General features: G+C 40.3%; 2 non-coding genes across 2 annotated transcripts; both read left to right on the top strand.

Annotated features, from left to right (window-relative positions):
- The first annotated feature begins 6,875 nt into the window (after window positions 1–6,875).
- LOC112781625 (small nucleolar RNA R71) lies at window positions 6,876–6,979 on the top strand. Its single transcript, XR_003192390.1, has one exon. It is a non-coding gene; the product is annotated as a small nucleolar RNA R71 (small nucleolar RNA).
- Window positions 6,980–16,619: 9,640 nt separating this feature from the next.
- LOC112781868 (small nucleolar RNA R71) lies at window positions 16,620–16,723 on the top strand. The gene has a single exon (XR_003192620.1). It is a non-coding gene; the product is annotated as a small nucleolar RNA R71 (small nucleolar RNA).
- The last annotated feature ends 555 nt before the right edge of the window (window positions 16,724–17,278 follow it).

Below are 17,278 nucleotides of genomic sequence, written 5' to 3'. Positions count from 1 at the left end.
AAGCACGTTTAAGCTTCAGTTTAAGGTTAAACTGAAGCTTAAACGTGGAAATGGAAGAAGGTAGCCCTGGAGAGTCATGTAGTCGAACACGTTTAAGCTTCAGTTTAAGGTTAAACTGAAGCTTAAACGTGGAGATAGGAAGGGCAGCCCTGGAGGTCGAATACGTTTAACCTCCAGTTTGAGGTCAAACTGGAGGTTAAACGTGGAAAAGGGTGGAGGCATACTGGAGGTCGAACACGTTTAACCTCCAGTTTGAGGTCAAACTGGAGGTTAAACGTGGAAGCTTAGAATGGTAGCCCTGGAGGTGTCGAACACGTTTAACCTCCAGTTTGAGGTCAAACTGGAGGTTAAACGTGGAAATGGAGAGAGCAACCCTGGAGTAGAAAAGCTGTCGAACACGTTTAAGCTCCAGTTTGAGTCAAACTGGAGCTTAAACGTGGAATGGCTCCCTGGTACTCTTCCTGGTTCTGGCGTTTAACCTCCAGTTTGAGGTCAAACTGGAGGTTAAACGTGGAACTCCTCCCTGGGTGGCATACTCATTCTGGCGTTTAACCTCCAGTTTGAGGTCAAACTGGAGGTTAAACGTGGAATGCTCCTTAAGTGAGGCTTTTCATTCTGGCGTTTAACCTCCAGTTTGAGGTCAAACTGGAGGTTAAACTTCAATCCCAGCATTCTTTATCCTTCATGATTTTTGGCGTTTAAGCTCCAGTTTAGGCTTAAACTGGAACTTAAACTCCACATGTGATATTCAAGCTTCCTTTATTGATTTTGTTGCTTCCTTGCCTAGCCTCTTCTTCCCTGAAATCATCCAAACAATTGCATCAAAGTCTTGCAAAATTTCATGAGAAATCTTCCATTCATAGCATTTAAGTATTATAACTAAAACTCATGGAATATGCATCAAAATCATGTTGTTTGGATGGTTCATTGCTTTGTTCTTCATTTAACCATTTTTGGTTACTTTAAGCTCAAGAAAATGCATAAAACAACTAAAACTAACAGAAAAATGCTAGTGAAACTAGCCTATGATGCCTTGGCATCACAACACCAAACTTAATACTTGCTTGTCCCTAAGCAAGTCCTGAGTTATTTGAGAAGAAAGTATGAAACAGAAAGCAATTACATAGGCTATATTAGCAAGCAATTGAAGTTCATCAGAAGGGTTTTATGCAGAAAGTTGCAGCATCACTTTTTCATACTTATCAGGTAGGATTATCACTTTTCCATTGCATCCATCAAACATTGCTATGGCCTCTTGTTATTCCTATGTCTTTGGCACTTTTCTCTTCTTTGTTTTTCTTTTCTTTTTCTTAGAGCTTCTTTTGCTCCTTGTTTGCTTAGTGTCATGTGTTGCACAAGCCTTTGGCATTTTCTTTTTTTCTTATCAGTGCACTACACATATCCACTTTAGGCATTTTAGTTCACATTTCTTCTTGAGACATTGGTGCCCAGCACCTCTTTGTGTGACTAAATGTTTTGTATTTAGGTTGCTCTTGATAATGGACTTTTGGTTGATAATCCCGGGTTAGTTAACCCAAGTTACCAAGTGTTGAAACACTCCTCAGAACCTATTCATCCAAGCATATCCTTAATACATAAACACCACAGGCATTTGTCTCAGAAGTTCAAACCATTGGTACCTAGCTTATTTTCTCAAATTTTTTTTTTTTTTTTGCTTTTTGGTTGCTCGTTAGCTTTTTCTTCTTCTTTTTCTTTCTTTTTCATGGCCAAAGGCATTTATTCATCAAGATCCATAGACAATTTTCAATTTCTACACAAAGAATGATAATTCTACACTCTAATTCCAGTGATCTGACTAAACAATCAAGCATGCATACCACCACTTAATTCTACTTAATTTGTCACTAATTTAGCCAAGTTACTTTTGTTCAAACTTTTCTTTTATTTTTGGAAACAGAACAAGCATGGCACGCACTTGTTTAAGAAGGTGAAGTTATATCCAAACATCCAGGCATTCACTTTATTCAAAGCACTTAACAAACACACATACTAAAAAAAAAACGACTCATAAAAAAAAACTCCACATAACACTTAAATGACTTATGATGAAACACGTTCATAAAGACAATTCACCAATTATCATATGATTATTAAGGAACGAGACCACCTCTTATTTATTGCTTGGTTCTTCTTAGTTCTTGGGATCCTGCTTCTTCTTGCTTCCTGCCTCTTTTTGACCACTTGTGCCTCCCTTGTCTTTTCTTATGAGCTTTTTCCAGAATCCAGCTTTTTTCATCGTTTCTTCCACTCCTTTTTCAAGGATCATTGCCTTGTTTATTTCTCCTTCTTTCCTCCCTTTGAAATACTCATCATAAGCTGGGAATGCTGGGTCCATCTTGTGTAGATGTTCCCCTATGTAGTTAAGCTTGATTTGCGAACTGATGTTGTAATCAGCTTGGACTGAGTATCTTGCATTCTGTAAAGTGGTGGCTTCCTTGATTGCCAAGACATTGGCATCTTGATGTTGGCATATGTGGCTGAAGGATTCCTGTAAGTGTAAATTTTGTTCCCTTTGCAGATCGAAGAATCTTGATTCAAAGTTCCTTTGCATATCCATCATTTTTAGATGAAAGTCCTCTTGTCTCTCCTGAGACCTCATGTATTGTTGAGACATTCCTTCCATGATTTCCTGCATTCTGCTCATGTCCATGGGGTCTCTGGGAATTCGTTGTCTTCTTTCAGGAGTTGCTTGCTCTTCTTGCTCTTCTTCTCTATCTTCTCCTTCCTGTCTTTCTTGTTCTGCTTCTTGCTCGGCTTCCACTTGTTGCCCTTCTTCATTTCTTCTTCTTGTATGTCTTGGAGGAGTTGGGCCAAGAGTCATTCTGTGCGCAGTTATGGCCAGTCCAGGATATAGCCAATTAGGTCTTTCATCCTCAAGTGGTACTTGGGCATCGATGCATAGTCTAATGATAGTGCTAGGGAAGTGGAGCCAGGATTCAGGGTCACTTTTCTCACTAAACTCTTGTATCTGTTCAGCAATGAGTTTATGAACTTTGATCTCCCCTCCAACCATAATGCAATGTAGCAAGATGGCTCTTTTAGGGACTATTTCTGAAGAGTTTGCAGTGGGTAGGATGGATCTCCTAACTATTGCATACCACCCTTTAGCTTCAGGTGTTAGGTCTCCCCTTCTCAAGACTCTTGGGGCTCCTCTTGTTTTTCTCACCCATTCAGCTCTGATGGCACAAAGGTCTTCAGCAATAGTTGTATAGTCAGGTTCTCCTATCATCCTTTCTTCATAACTTGCTTGGCTGAAATGTATGTTTTTCAGGCCAAGAGTTTTCATGATTGCTTTGGGACTGAAGTCAACTTCCACCCCTCTCACATAGCTTTTGTATGTGGGGTTCTTGGTTTGATCCTCCCTTACTGCATTTGCATAAAACTCTTTCACCAAGTTGATGTTGATTCTAGTGATTGGCTTAGTTAGGAGCTCCCACTTCCTCTTTTTGATCTTTTCCCAAACACCTGGGAACTCATCCTTTTCAAGGTCAAAGGGAACCTCAGCTAGTACCGTTTTAGGTCTCATCCATTCGGCTTGAATCTCATGAAACACTGATCTGTATCTCCATGCATCGAATTCCCTGTTTTCCTCCATTGGCTGCTTGTCTTTTCTTCTTTTGTGGCTAGATGAAGCTGCCATTGGTTTTTTTTTTTTTTTAGTTTTGGTAAGTGACAAGCTAAAGTTGACAAGGTGAAGCAAGAAGTGTTGTTGGAGGTGTGGTGAGGTTGTTTTCGGCAAGAGATAGTTATGCTATGATGAAGGAAAATGTGTATGAAGGAGAATTGGTGGTGTGGGACTCGTTCCCCAAGTGGTTCTTTATAGTGCCCATGAGTGAAAAATGGACGGCTAGGGTGGTTTGTGAAGGGTGGCTTGATGGTAAATATATGAATTGTGGATAAGGACCATTTGCTTTTCATTTTCTTGGAAGTATTCTGGGTGCATTAGGTTGTACATGTAGCTTTCTTTTCTTGCAGAACTTCCTTTTCCCATGTGTTAGTTTCAAAGATTTGTGAATTTTCTTTTTGACCAAGCACGTACCTCCCTTTGTCTTTTTCCTCCATTTTTGTCTTTTCTTTTGTACCTGCACAAACAAACAATTTTGCTATCATTTTTCGGTCCATGTGAACTATGAATAGTATTTGCACATGTAAATCAATGCTTGTCTTTATGAGCTTATAGCCGTGACTTCTACATGTATGCACACTTATTATTTGGACACCAAACTTAGTGTTTGGTCAAGTCTCCTGATGACCTGAAATCCATATTGGTTGTCCTTAATGAGTGTGCATAATTCTAATGAATCATAGTCACCTTGGCTCTTTGATTCTAAACAAAGTTACTACCCTAAGTAATTGAAACCAAAGTATTAAAACATGTGAATGGTATACTTGTCATGAATTTTGAAATCCAGAGGAACTTCTTGCTTTTCATAAACTGTGTTCAAAAAGAACACCAAACTTAATGTTTGGTTGTGCACCTTGAATGAAAGATGGAATTCAATTTGATTAAGATTTGGGAGTGCCATCAGGCACACCAAACTTAGAGACCAATTGTAATTTACATGCAAGGTTTAGTGCACTTAATCAATAGTTGTCCTGAGGATTCAAGTTCATGCATAAGAAACCATGCTTTATTAGATGTAAAGTAAAGCACTAAAGATTAAGGATACTAAAAACATGGGTTGCCTCCCATGAAGCGCTTCTTTAACGTCACTAGCTTGACGGTTGTCCCTTGTTAGGGTGGATTGTAGTGCTTGACGTCTTCTCCTCTCATTATGAAAACGTCCCCACTTGATTCATTCATGACCTCTAAATGTTCCATAGAAAGAACTTTCCTGATTGTGAACACTTGAGGGAGCTGGGAAGGAATGGTTTTGAGGCCAGGTGGGATTGGCAGATAATGACTTGATATCACGTTATCTCCCGGAGAAAAACCTTCAGTGGGAATTTTCTTGTTTCTCCATCCTCTTGGCAATCTCCCTATCACTCTTCCCTTTCTCTTGAGGATTTCTTCATTGACCTTTATGTCAGGAGGATCCTTCTGATCTGTTTCCACTGATTCTTGTGGCTCTAACTCTTGCAACTCTTGTTTGCCTTCCAATGACTGTTTTAGAGTCTCAGCTGCTGGATTACTTTCCTCCAAACACGGATGGCTACTATCATCTTTAGGCTTTTCAGGTTCTGGTTCAGGCTCAGATGCAGGTTTGAAGACTTTGAAAATGAGCTGTTCATCATGTATTCTCAGAATTAGCTCTCCTTGTTCTACATCTATGAGCGCTCTAGTAGTGGCTAGAAATGGTCTGCCCAGAATTATAGGGTGCAAATAGCTTTCCTCCATGTCCACAATGACAAAGTCTGTGGGGAAGTAATAATCCCCCACTTTCACCAGCACATTTTCAACTACCCCTTCAGCTTGCTTCTGAGTTTTGTCAGCCAGTTGTATGATTACATCAGTGGATCTCACCTCATTCAGTTGTAGCCTCTTCATAAGAGTTAGAGGCATCACATTTATGCTAGCTCCTAGATCACAGAATCCTCTGTCAATTTTTGTTTCCCCTATGATGCAAGGGATATGAAAACTTCCTGGGTCCGTTTTCTTAGAGAGGGTGTCCTTCTTGATGAGAGCACTGCATTCTTTGTTCATTGTTACTGTTTGTCCTCCCTTCAAAACTCTTTTCTTGCTTAACAATTCCTTTAAATACTTGATGTGTGTGGGCATTTGATGAAGAATCTCAAGAAAGGGAATATTGACATGAAGAGAGTTAAATGTCTCTAGAAACCTTGAATAGGTTTTCCTTTTTTCACCTCCTCCTAACCTTTCAGGAAATGGTGCTTTTGGTTGGTATATTTCCATCATGCCTTTTTGCAGTTCCTTGGCTTGCTCAGTTCCACCTTCCTGCTTAACTTCTTCCACACCTTCTTTCAAGATTTCTGGTTCGTGCTCTGAGGGCCTGATTCCTTCTTCTTCTGAGACTTCCTTCAATATGGTGATGGCCTTGCATTCTTCCCATCTTACTCTCTTTTGTTCCCCTTTAGGATTCTTTTCTGTGTCACTAGGGAACACTGCAGTTGATTTGGGGGCCTGTCGAGATAGCTCTCCTACTTGAGATTCCATCCATTTGAGTTTTTCACCATGGTTTCTTAAGGTAGTTCTCACATCATCCCTGAAGCTTTTCAATTCAATTATGTCTTGACTCATGGTTGCCATCATTCCTTCAATCCGGTTTAATTGATCTTGAAATTGTTGGTTCGGATTAGGTTGGGTAGGTTGATTATTTTGGCCATGATATGGTGGTTGAGGGTAAGTGTTTTGTGTGGCTTGGTATGATCTTTGGTTGGAGTTGTGGTATGTGGAATTGTTATGTTGGTTGTGGTTGTAAGGTTTGTGGTTTTGTGGTTGGGTTTGTTGGTTTCCCCACCCAAAGTTTGGGTGGTTTCTCCAGCCTGGGTTGTAAGTGTTGGAGTGTGGATCATATGATTGCCTTTGTTGGTTTCCCACATAGTTGGCCTCATCCCAATCACCTCCTTCAATGCCTACTTCCTCTTGATCTTGTGTGTGTATTGCAGCCACTTGCTTTGTTTCTAATTGCCTGGTAAGCTCTGCTAGTTGCTTGGCAAACACCTTGTTTTGGGCTAGAATTGTATCAACCTGGTTCAGCTCCATGACTCCCTTAGTGTTGTGCCTTTCTGATGCATAGTAGTACTCATTCTCAGCCACTGTCTCGATCACTTCAATGGCTTCTTCCACAGTCTTTTTCCTGTTCAATGAACCTCCTGATGAATGGTCTACAGCCTTCCTTGATTCATAAGAGAGCCCATCATAGAAGATGTGCAGTTGCACCCAATCATGGAACATGTTTGGTGGGCATCTCCTTGTCAAGTCCTTGAATCTCTCCCATGCCTCGTAGAGAGTTTCACCATCTTGCTGTCTAAAAGTTTGAACCTCAGATCGAAGCCTATTGACCTTTTGTGGAGGGTAGAAACGTGCCAGAAACTTGCTTTCCACCTCATCCCATGTTGTTAGACTCCCCCTTGGGAATGATTCCAGCCACTTAGCTGCTTTGTCCCTAAGTGAAAATGGGAACAAAAGCAGTTTATAGGCATCTTCCTGGACTCCATTGGACTTCACAGTGTCACAAATTCTCAGGAATTTTGTGAGATGTTGGTTTGGGTCTTCATTAGCACTTCCTCCAAAGGAACAATGATTTTCCACAAGTGATATTAGCTGTGGCTTGAGCTCAAAATTGTTGGCCTGAATGGGTGGTTTCTGGATGCTACTACCACAATTCCCAGAGGTTGGGTTTATGTATGAACTAAGAACCCTCCTCTCAGGGATGGCATCGTTTCCATCAGCTCTCTCATGGTTGTGAACTTCTCTATCCATGTTGAGATCTAAAGCTTCCTCAAAATTGTCCTCAGATTCTCCTTCAGATTCCTCTTCTCCCACTACTCTCTTCCCTCTTGCTTCCCTTCTAAGTCTATGAAGGGTCCTCTCTGGTTCGGTATATGGAGGAGTTGATGTCTCTCCTCTCCTACCTGTCATACAAGAACACAGCTCAAACACAAACAAGTGAAATACTCTTGGTTAATGGAAGAGTATGGTTAGCTCAATTGAGGAATTAATTCAAACAGTTAGTGAGTCAGTGAGTTAGTTGCATGAATTTAAAGGCATAAAGTAGGAAAGCATGTAACCAAGTGCAGAAATTAAAATTCAACAAGTATCTAGAACAGAATTAACAAAGTAAGAGAAAATTGCTCAATCTAGTTAGCTTCCAACTTGAGAATTGTCAATCGAAAACCAATCCCCGGCAACGGCGCCATAAACTTGATGCGCATAAACTTGTTATGCTACGATTTAGGAAATTGCACGATCGGCAAAATTCCTTCCGGCAAGTGCACCGGTTATCGTCGTCAAGTAAAAACTCACAATAGAGTGAGGTCGAATCCCACAAGGATTGGTTGAGTGAGCAATTCGGATTAGAAGTGTGTTCTAGTTGAGCGGAATCAAGATTTGAGATGAGAATTGCGGAATGTAAAATTGGCGGGAAAAGTAAATGACAAGAAAATTAAATGGCTGAATCTTAAATTGCATGAATTAAAGAGCAGAATGTAAATTGCTGAAATTAAAAGGGAATGGGGGTGATTGCAAGAATGGAGTTGCAGAATGTAAATAGAAAGTGGAAGTCAGAAATGGGGAATTCATTGGGTTTAGGAGATATTGAAATCTCCGAATCAAAACATGTATATCTCTTCCTCAACCAATGCATTCATTGAATTTTGCTTGGCAATCTTATATGATTGGATCCCAATCCCTTGGCTCACCAATTCTCTCTAAAAACAAACAAATTCCCAATCCCTTGGTTTAAATGTTCATAAGAAGAGATGATGCTCGATCACTGATTATACCACACAGTTTCATGAACCACAATTTGGTAGGATTACATGTCACAATATCCATCCAAACCCCAATCCAATTCACTGTGAGGAAGCTTCTCTAGCATGAATCCTCCATTCCTTTCCCAAGGCTCCGAAGGATTCCAAGTATGGGTAGTTTCTTTCCCAAGACAACTACTCAATGGAATTAGATCGAGAAGCTTTCTAACAAAATTCAAGAGAAAAGATTGAAGAGGAAGATAAACTATTATTGATTCATTGAATTACAATAGAGCTCCCTAACCCAATGAAAGGGGGTTTAGTGAATCATAGCTCTGAATTCAATTACAAAGAAAGGGAAAACTAGCTAAAAGTGAAAGTCCAAAAGTCCCCTCTAACTTAACTTCTATCCTATTTATACACTTTCTATATTGAGCTTCAGTTGTGCTTCTTGGGCTTTGAGGCCTCTCCTTGCTTTCCTTTTGCCTTGGGTTTATGATCCATAATCTTGATGAGGTTGTTGATCCAAATCCTGTAACATTTATTGAGCCAACTTAGTGATAATCAAATAATGACACATGACTCAATAAATTGAGATTTCAAACTCATCAATCCTTCAGGCCCAATCCCATAAACCATGATATTCAATTGGGTTTCATACCAAAGTAAGTTTAAGTTAATCTTTATGCTCAAAGACTAACTTAAATCACAATATTTTTGGCCCAGAAACCTTTTCCAAGAGTGGCGTTTAAGTTGTAGTTTAAGCTTAAACTGCAGCTTAAACACCAGACACTCCCAGTGAGGCCTTTTGTAGAAGCACGTTTAAGCTTCAGTTTAAGGTTAAACTGAAGCTTAAACGTGGAAATGGAAGAAGGTAGCCCTGGAGAGTCATGTAGTCGAACACGTTTAAGCTTCAGTTTAAGGTTAAACTGAAGCTTAAACGTGGAGATAGGAAGGGCAGCCCTGGAGGTCGAACACGTTTAACCTCCAGTTTGAGGTCAAATTGGAGGTTAAACGTGGAAAAGGGTGGAGGCATACTGGAGGTCGAACACGTTTAACCTCCAGTTTGAGGTCAAACTGGAGGTTAAACGTGGAAGCTTAGAATGGTAGCCCTGGAGGTGTCGAACACGTTTAACCTCCAGTTTGAGGTCAAACTGGAGGTTAAACGTGGAAATGGAGAGAGCAACCCTGGAGTAGAAAAGCTGTCGAACACGTTTAAGCTCCAGTTTGAGTCAAACTGGAGCTTAAACGTGGAATGGCTCCCTGGTACTCTTCCTGGTTCTGGCGTTTAACCTCCAGTTTGAGGTCAAACTGGAGGTTAAACGTGGAACTCCTCCCTGGGTGGCATACTCATTCTGGCGTTTAACCTCCAGTTTGAGGTCAAACTGGAGGTTAAACGTGGAATGCTTCTTTAGTGAGGCTCTTCATTCTGGCGTTTAACCTCCAGTTTGAGGTCAAACTGGAGGTTAAACTTCAATCCCAGCATTCCTTATCCTTCATGATTTTGGCGTTTAAGCTCCAGTTTAGGCTTAAACTGGAACTTAAACTCCACATGTGATATTCAAGCTTCCTTTATTGATTTTGTTGCTTCCTTGCTTAGCCTCTTCTTCCCTGAAATCATCCAAACAATTGCATCAAAGTCTTGCAAAATTTCATGAGAAATCTTCCATTCATAGCATTTAAGTATTATAACTAAAACTCATGGAATATGCATCAAAATCATGTTGTTTGGATGGTTCATTGCTTTGTTCTTCATTTAACCATTTTTGGTTACTTTAAGCTCAAGAAAATGCATAAAACAACTAAAACTAACAGAAAAATGCTAGTGAAACTAGCCTATGATGCCTTGGCATCACAACACCAAACTTAATACTTGCTTGTCCCTAAGCAAGTCCTGAGTTATTTGAGAAGAAAGTATGAAACAGAAAGCAATTACATAGGCTATATTAGCAAGCAATTGAAGTTCATCAGAAGGGTTTTATGCAGAAAGTTGCAGCATCACTTTTTCATACTTATCAGGTAGGATTATCACTTTTCCATTGCATCCATCAAACATTGCTATGGCCTCTTGTTATTCCTATGTCTTTGGCACTTTTCTCTTCTTTGTTTTTCTTTTCTTTTTCTTAGAGCTTCTTTTGCTCCTTGTTTGCTTAGTGTCATGTGTTGCACAAGCCTTTGGCATTTTCTTTTTTCTTATCAGTGCACTACACATATCCACTTTAGGCATTTTAGTTCACATTTCTTCTTGAGACATTGGTGCCCAGCACCTCTTTGTGTGACTAAATGTTTTGTATTTAGGTTGCTCTTGATAATGGACTTTTGGTCGATAATCCCGGGTTAGTTAACCCAAGTTACCAAGTGTTGAAACACTCCTCAGAACCTATTCATCCAAGCATATCCTTAATACATAAACACCACAGGCATTTGTCTCAGAAGTTCAAACCATTGGTACCTAGCTTATTTTCTCCATTTTTTTGCTTTTTGGTTGCCTTTTTCCGTGGCTTTTTCTTTTTCTTTTTTTTCTCTTTTTCATGGCCAAAGACATTTATTCATCAAGATCCATAGACAATTTTCACTTTCTACATAAAAAATGATAATTCTACACTCTAATTTTAGTGATCTGACTAAACAATCAAGCATGCATACCACCACTTAATTCTACTTGATTTGTCACTAATTTAGCCAAGTTACTTTTTGTTCAAACTTTTATTTTATTTTTTTGGAAACAGAACAAGCATGGCACGCACTTGTTTAAGAAGGTGAAGTTATATCCAAACATCTAGGCATTCACTTTATTCAAAGCAATTAACAAACAGACATACTAAAAAAATAACTACACATTCCAGAAAGATTCAACATTTACAGTTTAAACCAGAACACGCATGCTTTTGTTTGCCCTTTTTAAAGAATTATCAAGGAACAATACCACCTTGTGAAATTCCTTGTTTTCTCTTTGTTGTCAGGAAACAATTTGATTTCTCCTTCTTCTTCCTAAATGTTGCTTCATGCTTTAAGGTTCTTGTTTCTTTTCCTGCAAAGAGTAATGAAGTTGCTTGCTTCTCAAGCACTTGAGTGGTTAGCTCAACTATGTGTGGGTAAGTATCGGATTCTTAGGTTGGTGTGTGAACACCAAACTTAGTCTCCCACTTACTTCTCTCTGTTCTTTGAATCCTTGAGTTATCTTGGAATGATGTTGCTACTAAGGGTTTTAAGCATTTCTGTGACTGCTTAGAATAGTTGTTCCTTTCATATAATTCAAAGGTTGTTGTGTTCAGTTGATCTTTATGGTGGAACACCAAACTTAGAGTCACACATTCCCCTTTGACTTATTGATCCATGAATTCATTGTTTGGTGTGAAACACCAAACTTAATTCTTTGCAATGCACAGAAACTACTTTACCCTCTTTATTGAAACAAATAAAAGAAACAGCAACAAGGTATTACCTCAGGTTGGGTTGCCTCCCAACAAGCGCTTCTTTAACGTCATTAGCTTGACGGTCAGCTTCCTCAGTTGAGGTGATATTTAACTTTGTCCTTCTCCTCCACATCTCCCAAGTAATGTTTGAGTCTTTGACCGTTAACAATGAAGGTTCGTTGTGACTTTTCTTCCATGATTTCTACTTGTCCATAATTGGAGACCTTGGTGACAAGGAATGGTCCAGACCACCTTGATTTTAGCTTCCCTGGAAATAGCTTCAGCCTAGAATTGTAGAGCAATACTTTTTGCCCTTCTTCAAATTTCCTTGGGGCTATGTTGCTGTCATGCTTCTTCTTTGCTCTTTCTTTGTAAATTTTGGCATTCTCATAAGCTTCAGCTCTGAATTCTTCCAACTCTTGAATTTGCAGCTTCCTTTTTTCTCCAGCGGCTTTGTTGTCCAAGTTCAGAAGTTTCAAGGCCCAGTATGCCTTGTGCTCCAACTCCAGTGGCAGATGGCAAGCTTTTCCATATACTAGTTGGTAAGGAGACATTCCAATTGGTGTTTTGAAAGCTGTCCTATATGCCCAAAGAGCATCATCTAGCTTAAGCGACCAGTCCTTCCTTGAAGTTCCCACAGTTTTTTCCAGGATTCTTTTGAGTTCTCTGTTAGATATTTCGGCTTGCCCACTTGTCTGTGGATGGTATGGTGTGGCTACCCTGTGTTTGACTCCATATTTTAGGAGCAATGCCTCTAATGATTTGTTGCAGAAGTGGCTCCCTCCATCACTGATGATTGCTCTTGGAACCCCAAAATGGCAAAAAATGTGTTTTCTGAGGAAGTTCATGACTACCTTATTATCATTGGTTGGAGTTGCTATTGCTTCAACCCATTTAGAGACATAGTCTACTGCCACAAGAATGTAATTATTTGTGTATGAGGAGGGAAATGGTCCCATGAAATCTATCCCCCATACATCAAACAATTCAAGTTCCAGAATGAATTGTTGTGGCATTTCATTTCTTCTTGGCAGGTTCCCAGCTTTCTGGCATTCATGGCATTGCTTCACTAATTCTTTTGCATCTTTGAAGATAGTGGGCCAATAAAAACCACACTGCAACACCTTAGCTGCTGTTCTTTCTCCTGCAAAGTGCCCTCCATAAGTGGAGCCATGGCAGTCCCATAAAACTTCCCTTCCTTCTTCCTCGGGTATGCATCTTCTGAGTATGCCATCGGAACATTTTTTGAACAAGTATGGTTCGTCCCAGATGAAGTATTTGGCATCATTTACCAATTTCTTCCTTTGATGTTTGTTAAATTCCAAAGGTAAACTCCCAGTGGCCTTGAAGTTTGCTATGTCTGCAAACCAGGGTGCTTTGTGAATTACCATGAGTTGTTCATCAGGGAAGCACTCATTTACATGTGTGCTTTGTGTGCTTCCTTCTTCACATGGTATCCTTGATAAATGATCTGCCACCTTGTTCTCTACACCCTTCTTGTCTTTGATTTCAATGTCAAATTCCTGCAACAAAAGAACCCATCTAATAAGTCTCGGTTTAGATTCTTGTTTAGCAAGTAAATATTTTAAAGCTGAATGATCAGTGAAGACAATGACTTTAGATCCAATGAGATAAGATCTAAATTTTTCAAATGCAAAGACTATTGCCAAGAGTTCTTTTTCAGTGGTTGTGTAATTCCTTTGGTTAGCATTCAAGACTTTACTGGCATAATAAATCACATGTACCAAATTATCTTTCCTTTGTCCTAACACTGCCCCAATAGCAAGGTCTGATGCATCACACATCAGTTCAAAAGGTAAGTTCCAATCAGGTGGGGCAATGATAGGTGCAGAGGAAAGTTTTTGCTTCAAAAGTTCATAGGCTAGCATGCAATTTTTATCAAATACAAAGGGTGTATCAGAGACAAGCAAGTTACTCAAAGGTTTGGCTATTTTAGAAAAGTCTCTAATAAACCTTCTGTAAAAACCAGCGTGTCCCAAAAAGCTCCTAACCGCCTTGACATTACTTGGTGGAGGTAGTTTTTCAATGATTTCCACCTTAGCTCTGTCCACCTCCATGCCTCTATTAGAGATTTTGTGGCCAAGGACTATTCCTTCTGTGACCATGAAATGACACTTTTCCCAGTTTAATACTAGGTTAGTCTCTTGGCACCTCTTAAGCACCAAGGCAAGGTGGTGTAGGCAGCTGGGAAAAGAATCCCCAAACACAGAAAAATCGTCCATGAAGACCTCAATAAATTTTTCAATCATGTCCGAAAAGATGGACAGCATGCATCTTTGGAAAGTGGCAGGTGCATTGCACAATCCAAAGGGCATGCGTCTATAAGCAAAAACTCCATATGGACAAACAAATGATGTTTTCTCTTGATCACTAGGATCAACTACTATTTGGTTGTAGCCTGAATATCCATCCAAGAAGCAATAGTAAGCATGTCCGGCAAGCCTTTCAAGCATCTGATCCATGAATGGGAGTGGGAAATGATCTTTTCTGGTGGCTTCATTGAGCTTCCTGTAGTCTATGCACATCCTCCATCCAGTAACGGTTCTTGTGGGTATGAGTTCGTTCTTCTCATTTGGCACCACAGTTATGCCACCTTTCTTTGGAACTACATGGATGGGACTAACCCATGGGCTATCAGAAATGGGGTAGATTACCCCTGCCTGCCATAACTTCTTGACTTCCTTTTGTACCACTTCTTTCATGACGGGATTCAATCTTCTCTGAACTTGAATGGAGGGTCTAGCATCCTCTTCTAACAAGATTTTATGCATGCATATGGATGAACTTATCCCCTTCAAATCAGCTAGGGTCCATCCAATGGCATCTTGATGAGTTTGCAGCACCTTGATCAATTCTTCTTCCTGTTCTTGGCTCAAGGCCGAGCTAATGATAACAGGGTGACTCTCATCACCACCCAAGTATGCATACTTGAGATTAGGGGGCAATGCTTTGAGCTCAGGTTTTGGTGCTTCCTTTTCTTCTTTCACTTTCTCTGGCATGCTTAGCATGGTTGTGTCAGCACCCTTGATATCACTAACTTCAATATCCTTGGTGAACTCCTCCTCTGCCACTTCCTTTATTGTTTCCTCGAAAGTTTCTTGTACTGCAATGTCCACTACATCAACCCTCATGCATTCCCTTAGTGATTCTGATGGATAGCTCATTGCCTTGAATACATTAAACACCAATTTCTCATCATGTAGTCTAAGAGTGAGTTCACCCTTTTGTACATCTATGAGGGCTCCAGCAGTAGCTAGGAAGGGTCTTCCCAGAATTATTGAAGCTTTGGCTTCTTCCTCCATATCTAACACCACAAAATCAGCAGGAAATATAAATTCTCCCACTTTCACCAACAAATCCTCAACTATCCCATGAGGGAATTTAAAAGTTCGATCTGCCAATTGGAGGGCCATTCTTGTTGGTTTGGCTTCCTCAATTTTCATTCTTCTCATCATTGTTAGCGACATCAAATTGATGCTGGCCCCTAAGTCACACAAGGCCTTCTCCACCATGACTTCTCCTATGATGCAGGGGATTTGGAAACTGCCTGGGTCCTTCAATTTCTGAGGCAATTTGTGCTGAATGATGGCACTGCATTCTTCAGTTAACAACACAGTTTCCTCATTTCTCCAGCTTCTCTTCTTGGTCATTAATTCTTTTAAGAATTTTGCATAGAGTGGCATTTGCTCTATTGCCTCAGCAAAGGGAATGTTGATTTGAAGCTTCTTGAAAATCTCCAAGAACCTGGAGAATTGGCCATCCTTTTCACTTTTCATCAAACGTTGAGGATAAGGTGCTTTTGGTGTGTAAGGCTTCAGGACCTCTTTTTCTTTTTCTTTTGTTGCAAACGGTGTAAAAGATTGTCCTTGTTCTTTGTCTTTCACATTTTCCTTTGCTTCATCCTCTGTGGTTTCCCTTGAGATCTCCTTTAGATTCTTTCCACTTCTGAGGGTTATGGCCTTACATTCTTCCCTTGCTATAGCCTTGGCAGCATGAGAACCGCTTGTCCCAGGGGCTTGCTTAGTCAAATACAAAATTTGATTTTCTAGCTTCTGGATGGCAGCTCCTTGGTTTTGCAAGTTAGAATTTACTTCTTCCTTAAAAGCTTTCAATTCAATTATGTCTTGGCTCATGGTTGCAAGCATTCCTTCTATCCGGTTTAATTGATCTTGAAATTGTTGGTTCGGATTAGGTTGGGTATGTTGATTATTTTGGCCATGATATGATGGTTGGGGGTAAGTGTTTTGTGTGGCTTGGTATGATCTTTGGTTGGAGTTTTGGTATGTGGAATTGTTATGTTGATTGTGGTTGTAAGGTTTGTGGTTTTGTGGTTGGGTTTGTTGGTTTCCCCACCCAAAGTTTGGGTGGTTTCTCCAGCCTGGGTTGTAAGTGTTGGAATGTGGATCATATGATTGCCTTTGTTGGTTTCCCACATAGTTGGCCTCATCCCAATCACCTCCTTCAATGCCTACTTCCTCTTGATCTTGTGTGTGTATTGCAGCCACTTGCTTTGTTTCTAATTGCCTGGTAAGCTCTGTTAGTTGCTTGGCAAACACCTTGTTTTGGGCTAGAATTGTATCAACCTGGTTCAGCTCCATGACTCCCTTAGTGTTGTGCCTTTCTGATGCATAGTAGTACTCATTCTCAGCCACTGTCTCGATCACTTCAATGGCTTCTTCCACAGTCTTTTTCCTGTTCAATGAACCTCCTGATGAATGGTCTACAGCCTTCCTTGATTCATAAGAGAGCCCATCATAGAAGATGTGCAGTTGCACCCAATCATGGAACATGTTTGGTGGGCATTTCCTTGTCAAGTCCTTGAATCTCTCCCATGCCTCGTAGAGAGTTTCACCATCTTGTTGTCTAAAAGTCTGAACCTCAGATCGAAGCCTATTGACCTTTTGTGGAGGGTAGAAACGTGCCAGAAACTTGCTTTCCACCTCATCCCATGTTGTTAGACTCCCCCTTGGGAATGATTCCAGCCACTTAGCTGCTTTATCCCTAAGTGAAAATGGGAACAAAAGCAGTTTATAGGCATCTTCCTGGACTCCATTGGACTTCACAGTGTCACAAATTCTCAAGAATTTTGTGAGATGTTGGTTTGGGTCTTCATTAGCACTTCCTCCAAAGGAACAATGATTCTCCACTAGTGATATTAGCTGTGGCTTGAGCTCAAAATTGTTGGCCTGAATGGGTGGTTTCTGGATGCTACTACCACAATTCCCAGAGGTTGGGTTTATGTATGAACTAAGAACCCTCCTCTCAGGGATGGCATCGTTTCCATCAGCTCTCTCATAACAATGAGCTATCCATCAGAATCACTAAGGGAATGCATGAGGGTTGATGTAGTGGACATTGCAGTACAAGAAACTTTCGAGGAAACAATAAAGGAAGTGGCAGATGAGGAGTTCACCAAGGATATTGAAGTTAGTGATATCAAGGGTGCT

The sequence above is a fragment of the Arachis hypogaea genome, chromosome 19 (assembly GCF_003086295.3).
Source record: "Arachis hypogaea cultivar Tifrunner chromosome 19, arahy.Tifrunner.gnm2.J5K5, whole genome shotgun sequence".
NCBI lineage: Eukaryota > Viridiplantae > Streptophyta > Magnoliopsida > Fabales > Fabaceae > Arachis > Arachis hypogaea.
Note: the sequence above shows the minus strand (reverse complement) of the source record. Positions and strands in the feature narration are given on the sequence as shown.